This window comes from Meles meles, chromosome 4 (assembly GCF_922984935.1).
Source record: "Meles meles chromosome 4, mMelMel3.1 paternal haplotype, whole genome shotgun sequence".
In the NCBI taxonomy this organism is placed as follows: domain Eukaryota; kingdom Metazoa; phylum Chordata; class Mammalia; order Carnivora; family Mustelidae; genus Meles; species Meles meles.
Window position 1 is genome coordinate 55,610,693 of NC_060069.1, and position 7,405 is coordinate 55,618,097.

A 7,405-nucleotide genomic window follows, 5' to 3' on the forward strand; every position below is an offset into this window, starting at 1 on the left:
TGGTCAACTTCCTTACTTGACAATATTATCTTGGAGTAAAGTTTCTTGAAAGATGAGTAAACAAAGATTTGTGTCAATAGCAAGCTAACTGGTGGCACTGAGATGACAAAACATATATCCTGTGACTATTCCACAATGGCTACTTGAAGAGTGGCTGGTAGTTGAGGTCTCATCTGAGTTTGGGGCCATTAAATAATTCCGAGTTTGTCTATCAATACTACAAAAATTGACAGTTTAGTCATTATGTATTATAAAACTATGGAATCAGTTTAAGAAAACCAGAAAATTTCTTGGTAGTTCAAGAAAAAATTAGTTTTTAATCCTTAGTTATCTAGATTATCCATATAGACTCTCAAATAATTATTTTAGAATATATAAATGCATTATTATACATGTATTTTAATACATTAATATATATTATTTCTTCTGCTTTGTTAAACCTTATAAACTTAGTACCTGTGGAAACCAACTAATTCAGCACAGTTATTTTTTTTTTTCTTTTGGTGGATGGAAAGGAGAGGAATGCTTAAGAGAAAGTACTAGAATGCTGAACTGTGCAGAGAACAGCAATAGTAATTAAACACAAGTGGTTCTGGTGTCTGGCCCAGATATCTACAAACAGAACTCATAAAGTATTAAAAAGGAAAATAAAAAAAAGTTGATCATAAAAACCAAGATATGAACAACTCATTTTTCCCTACATATGTACACAAACACATCTCTATGCCCTGATAATGCTACAACTGTAAACTAAAAGTATTTTGAATTTTTCCTTACTCCCAGAAGTAAGTATAACTTGTGTGTACCCCTGGTAAAGAATATTTCAACTTAGGAGATTGTTAATCCTAGCTAAGTAAGTGGCGTTTTTCCCAATGGACAATAAAATCCTGAGCCAATGTAGGCATCCAAGTCAACTGAAGAAATGTTTTTCTGTCTGGCACTGGGATCATAAATACTGGATTCAGATCCAGTTCAAGACTCTATAGGGCTGGGGTGCCTAGCTGTCTAGGCAGAGCATGTGACTCGATCTCTGGGCTGTGAGTTTGAGCCCCACACTGGGTATACAGTTTATTTAAACAAACAAACAAAAAAAGGAGAAGAACAACTACTCCAGAACTGATACTAAAATAGATTCAAATTTTTAGTGTTTTGCTAGTAGAAAACACAGATTGGAATAGATTTTTCTCATGATTGACTTGGTCTAGAATTATTACCTTAAGGAGTAGAAGGGCAAGGCAATTCACTAGGGCATTTTGAGTGGAGTTTTAAGGAAATACTTACCAACCTAATAGGTAAAGACAAAGGACAGAGAAGGTCAGTGTACAAAGCCCAAAGGAGTTATAATATCAGAATTAATCTAGAATGTAGCTGTACTGCAACCAAGCTTAATTTTTCTTTAGAATGCAGGACTCCTATACAAAATAAAGAAATTACCATCAGTCTTAAAGATTGTGTGGATTAAGGAGGAGCTTTTAAGACAATACATACCATATAGCAAAGGAAACCAACATTTTCACTAATGTGGTCCCTACAACTAGTGATAGTGAACTGTCACATACTATGCTCTACACTACATTTTCGCAAATTTAACTTTGAGTGCAGAAAACAGCAACGAGAAGACTAACCAAGAAGAGGTTTATTTTTAATATAAAGCTATATAGATATAAAGCAAAAGAAAGCCAGAAAAGTACAACATAGTAAGTCCATTATTTAAAAATGACTAGAAAATTATACTTAACATGGTACTACATAAAATCACGCAGTTTTTATATATTTTTATACATTTTATACATTTCAAATACTATCACCCGATTTTCTCAAAAGCTAATTTATCTATTTGAACCATTCTATTTAATGACTTTTTAAAAACTATAAATTTACACTCTTAAAATTTTAATTTAAAGTTTTACTTTGGGAGCATTTGTAAAACTGAACCAAGTTTTACAAATTCATTATTTAAAGTCCAGTCTTCAAGGTGTTCTTTTGAGGGGAGGAAGAAGAGTTTATTTTACATAGCTAAATAAATGCTTATTTTATTCAGCTAAATAAAAAATAATTTTAGAAACAGTAAATAAACAAGATGTTATTTTCAACATTTTAAATGTTGAACCAAGAACATATTTACCATCAGACACCAGAAACCAACTGACACATTGTCTACAGCCATACCACCTTGAACGCGCCCGATCTCGTCTGATCTCGAAGCTAAGCAGGGTCGGGCCTGGTTAGTACTTGGATGGGAGAAACCAACTGACACTTAAATTTCTTTCCCTAGAATTAGAGCAACAAGTGGTTATCCTTTGTTGCCTAGAATTCAAATGGTGAATACATTCTTATTAATGATAGAAAAAAAATAAGTGTCTAATGATGAAAAATTTAGCAGTGCTTAAACAATGTGTCAGGCTTAACAATATGTTCTGTAACTAAAAAAGAATATGATCTTAATTCACAGAACAAAAAAATCAAATATCTCCATTCAGTGTTTCTCTCCCTTGCCTTAAAACTTTTGAGTACTAATATTCCCCAACCCACAAAGGAGGAAAAACAATGTTAATTATCAAACATCACACCTACTATCAAGCTGCCTATTGAGCCTATTCATGCTTCTCACTAGACTTAACCTGTAGACTTAATGTCATTTGGTTTTACCCTACTAACATGTTTCTTTTAGAAACATGGTATTTAATATATTGTTCCATATTAAAATCAAATTAAATCTGCAAGGACACTACCTTCTGCTCTGCCACTCGACCAGACCAAGTTTAAGATCTAGTATTTTGGATGACTTCTCTATGTATAAAACTATCTTTGTTAGTGATTTTTATTTACCTTAGGGGTAACAGAAATTATTTACAGAAATAACTTTTAGAAACTACTGAGTAAAGAGTAAAACCTAATCACTCTTTTTAAAAGTAGGCTCCAAGCCCAGCATGGAGTCTAGTGTGGGGCTTGAACTCACAACCCCAAGATGGAAACCTGAGCTGAAATCAAGAGTCAGACACTTAACCAACTGAGCCACCCAGGTGCCCCAGGCCTAATCACTTTTAAACATCAATTTAGTAGACTTTAAGATGTGCCAAATGCTGAAAAATTATAAACCTCTGGGTGATGAATTTAGGCAGAATGACAAACTCATCAATTAAAAGTTTAGCTATTGTCTTTTTAATAGAAGAAAGAATAAAGGTTTTAAAATATCAAGTTGTCAGATGGCCACATTTTGTTTCAGTCACAAAATTAGGATCATATAAAACGTATTTTCATTTAGTTAGATGAATATACTTATAAGGCTATTTTGTTTACATTTGTCAGCATACAGTCCATACCTAAATATTTATTGAAAAAGGATGTCTCAAATTTCCAGGTAAAAGTATATACAGGGGCACCTGGGTGGCTCAGTCGTTAAGCATCTGGCTTCCGCTCAGGTCATGATCCCAGGGTCCTAGGATTGAGCCCAGCTGAGGCCTCCCACTCCCTGCTCAGCCGGAAGCCTGCTTCTCCCTCTCCCACTCCCCCTGCTTGTGTTCCTGCTCTCCCTGTCTTTCTCTCTGCCAAATAAAGAAGTTAAAAAAAAAAAAAAAAGTCCCAGTCATTAAAGAGGTGGAGTGTACAGATTTTTTTTTTTAAAGTATATACAAAAATAACGGCTGTCATTTATTTAATTGTATTTATTTTTCACAGGCTTGACTTTTGGGTTTTAATGAAATGGCAGAAAAACAAGGATTTTTTTTTTTTTTTAAGCATTAAGGTTTTAGCAACCTGAACAAAAGCTAGGAAAGTTTAAATTAAAGCTTAAGAGCCTTAACTCATTTCTTTTTCCTGTTCTGAGACAAAGTTACAGGCTTTGTCTAGATAAGCAGGCTTCTGACTGCTGATTTTAAAAAAAGGTTAGAGGTTTGCAGTTTGCACTTTAGATATGTTAAGTGCCCTCAATGCACAAGTGATGAGACAGTTTGGGATCACAGAAGCTCCCCTGCTGGTGTAGTCATCTCCACTTGAATATTAAAAATATATTAAGAATGCGTAACAAATGAGAGCTGTTCATATTCAGTTCCTGCTTCACCCAGGAAACTCCATCTACCTTCTGCAAATATACGTTAGGTCTTGGGTGAATTCCTACAAATTTACGGGGAAAAAAATCTGATAAAGCCCAACTACGCTGTTAACTTATGAAATTAAGCAAACTGCATATTTTCTTGGAGATTTTACTAATGTCCTCTTAATTTACAATTTTAAAAATACATTTGAAATCCACTCAAATGTTGAATTACCACGGGGTAAATACATGAGTGTGCCACAGTCCTCTGAAAAAAAAATTCATCTAAACTGCGGTATAGAAGACTTAACTTTTAGTAAAATATCCTAAACTTATATATATATATATATTTTAAATATATTTTTAAAGATTTTATTTATTTATTTGACAAACAGACATCACAAGTAGGCAGAGAGGCAGGCGAGGGGTGGGGTGGGGTGGGGAGCAAGCTCGCTGCTGAGCAGGAAGCCCGATGCGGGGCTCTATCCCAGGACTCTGGGATCATGACCCGAGCCAAAGGCAGAGGCTTTAACCCACTGAGTCACCCAGGAGCCCCTAAGCTATATATTTTTTAAAAGTAAAATTCTAATTTTAATCTTGGTCGACTCGAGGCAGATTTTAAATCTATTTTACACTCCTTATAAAAATCAAACTCTGGTGGGCCTAAAAGGCTATAGCTGCAAATACTAAGCGTAATTCTTAAAAACTTGCTTGGAAGCAAGTGATTAACCACTAAACTCAATTGCGAATAGTCATTGCCTCAGGGGTGAGGCATCCTAAAATACGGCGTTAAAGTCCTTATTTCGCTACTTAAACCTTGTTTACAGAACCAGCAAAGACAATTTCGCAAGAGAACTTCCCACCATCTCGGTAATAAAACGACACTAGTTAAAGGGGCTAATTTTCCGGTCTTCGAAGGGCGGGCCGCGGCTCCCGTCCGCGGCAGTCCCAGAACTGCCTAAGGCTCGGGCAGAAACGGCGGCGGTCACCGAGGGACAACAGGGTGGCTCGTCCTAAAACTCCAGTCCTTCCGCGCGGGAACGCGCGCCGCTAGCTACAGTTGGGCCGCAGCGACACCAGAGGCGAGAGCGCGCGTTGTCGCGCGTCCTCCAGATCACCTTCAAGGGGGCGGGGGAGAACAGCTAAAGGCACAGCGACTAGACACCCGCCAATAAACACTCGGAACTTGCCCCGTCGTCCCGCCCGCAGTCCGCCGCAGGCGCCCAATCCCAGCTGTGGTAACCTTCTGCGCCTCGAGTGTCCAGAACTTGGGGGCGGGAACATTAGGAACTAAATTAAGAATCCGCATCCGGGACTGGTAGGAAGGTGGGGAGGTTAGGCGGAGACTCTGCCGGCTGAAAGCCTGCGCCCCCGCCCGCCCCGACTCCCCGGGGACGGTCGCTCTAGGGCCGGGTTCCCGGCGCTGGCTCGGCCGCCATCCGTGGTAAACAAAGGCTCGCGGGGGGTGGGGGCGGGGGTAACGGTCAGGTGACGGTGCCTGGCACATTTCGCAACTGCTTTAATGGGGCTTCTCTGGCCCGATGCCCTGAGACCCACCTTGACCCCGTCAACCCTCCCGAACAGGACCAATGGTTGCCCCCACCAAACGAAACGGATTAGCTCGAGACCTTTGCATTCTTAGTGCTTCCTTCGATTAAAAAAGGGCAGCGCCTGGTTCAAAGCCCATTGGCAACATGCGGGGGCCGTCCGCCCAGCCCTGTGCACCAGCTGCCCCTGCCCCTGGGGCACTGGGTGACCCGCACCTGCTACCCCCAGCCCCGGCGGCCATGCTCCTCCCAACCCGCCCCCGGAGGGCCGCGCCAGCAACGCCGCGGTTCCGGGGCGGTAGTGCCAGGAGGCGGGGGTGACCTCCCTTCAGGACTGCCGTTACCGTGCCGGCACTGAAGAGCCCCCCACCCCACCCCAGAGTGCCCTGGAGACCCCGCGCCCCAGACAGAGACGCTGCAAGTCCCACCGCCAATCTCTCTTCAGACCCCACGTCTGGCTCCGAGACGCCGACCAACGCCGGCTTCCCTCCTGCAGACACCCCCATGGTAGCGACCTCAGCCGCCCCTCCGCCCCCGGTTCTACTCGGTTCCTCGCCTCTCGGATAGTTCCGGAGCTCTCATCCCCGGGTACCTCTCTGCGAAGGCTGGAAAGAGCCAGCAGCAGTGGCCAGCAGCGACAGCCCCTGCGTTCCCTCAGCGGCTGGCGGCGCAGCGCTCTTTTCAGCGCCGGCGTCTCCCTCCAACCACCAGTGTTTGCAGCAGCTCACAACAAAGGAAACATGTGACCGTCGGGGCCAAAACACTGAGCGTCACCGACCCCTGGCCAATCCGAGTGGGCGCCCCCCGTCCTGGGGCACTCTGGGATATGTAGTTCCCCCTCCGGGGGCGCCCGCCGGGGACACTTGAGTTTCCCGCTATAGCGCGGGTGTCTGTGCGGAGTGTGAGGAAACCCAGTCCAGGGGTTGCTGATTCGGAAACACTTTGTTTTAGTTAGAGACGGGTTAAGGAAATCCCTCCATGTTAGGAACCTTAGTGAGAAACCTGAGTCGTATGTTTATTGCCACGTCCCAAGGCAAAAGCACATTACCAAGAATTCTCAGAATTGGGCCGAGAACATAGAGATCTTTTTATTTGACCCCTTGATAAACAATCGGGAAATTTGAGGGCCTGAGGGGTGAAAGGGACCAGAATTCCGGTCGCTAGACAGCCCAGGGAAACCGCCTTTCCTTGCAAATCTCTTCATGTCGGTCATATAAAATCCTAGGTTACCTTTTAATTTTAAACGTACATGCAAGTGTAATAATGTTGTTGCAAATCCCTATTTTCCAAGGTAGATAATTCCTTAAAGCACATTTTGTTCCTTTGTTTCTGCAAATATATTTTTTTCAAGGATGAATATACCTCCTGATTTTTGAAACATTTAACTAGTTTTTGGCTTCTGATACTGGAATTATAACTTCTCTCTCTTCCATACTTTATGAATACAGCCATGCCCTTGTTAAATAATGGAATGTGTTCCAATGACCAGTGATGGGAATAATAAAGCATTTAAAATATGCTTTTTAGGCCTCTTTTCCATCTCTTATTATAAGCAAAAGTGCTCAGGGGTGCCTGGCTGGCTCAGTCAGAAGAGCACGCGACTCGATGTCAGAGTGGTGAGTTTGAGCTCCCACCTTGGGTGTAGAGATTACTTAAATAAATAAAACTTTAAAAAGGTGCCCGCTGTTTATTAAGTTTACATATTAAATAATATTTATAGAATATTAATATTATTTATTAAGCTCCAGACTCAGTGCTAAGCATTTTATATATATTATTTAGTCCTCTTAAGAACGCTACAAACTAGGTGTTATCCCATTTTACA

The 7,405-nt window shown here is 41.6% G+C and overlaps 1 protein-coding gene across 3 annotated transcripts in view; it reads right to left on the reverse strand.

The window, feature by feature from the left end:
• The window catches only part of KLHL24 (kelch like family member 24), a 47,831-nt gene extending 41,521 nt beyond the window's left edge, over positions 1 to 6,310 (reverse strand). For 2 of the 3 annotated variants that reach the window (XM_046002116.1, XM_046002115.1), the window contains exon 1: positions 6,173 to 6,310. The gene's annotated coding sequence lies outside the window, so the exon portion shown is untranslated. Of the gene's footprint in view, positions 1 to 1,281; positions 1,413 to 6,172 lie in introns of all 3 variants that reach the window. The other variant, XM_046002114.1, reaches the window with a different exon arrangement.
• Positions 6,311 to 7,405: the final 1,095 nt, after the last annotated feature.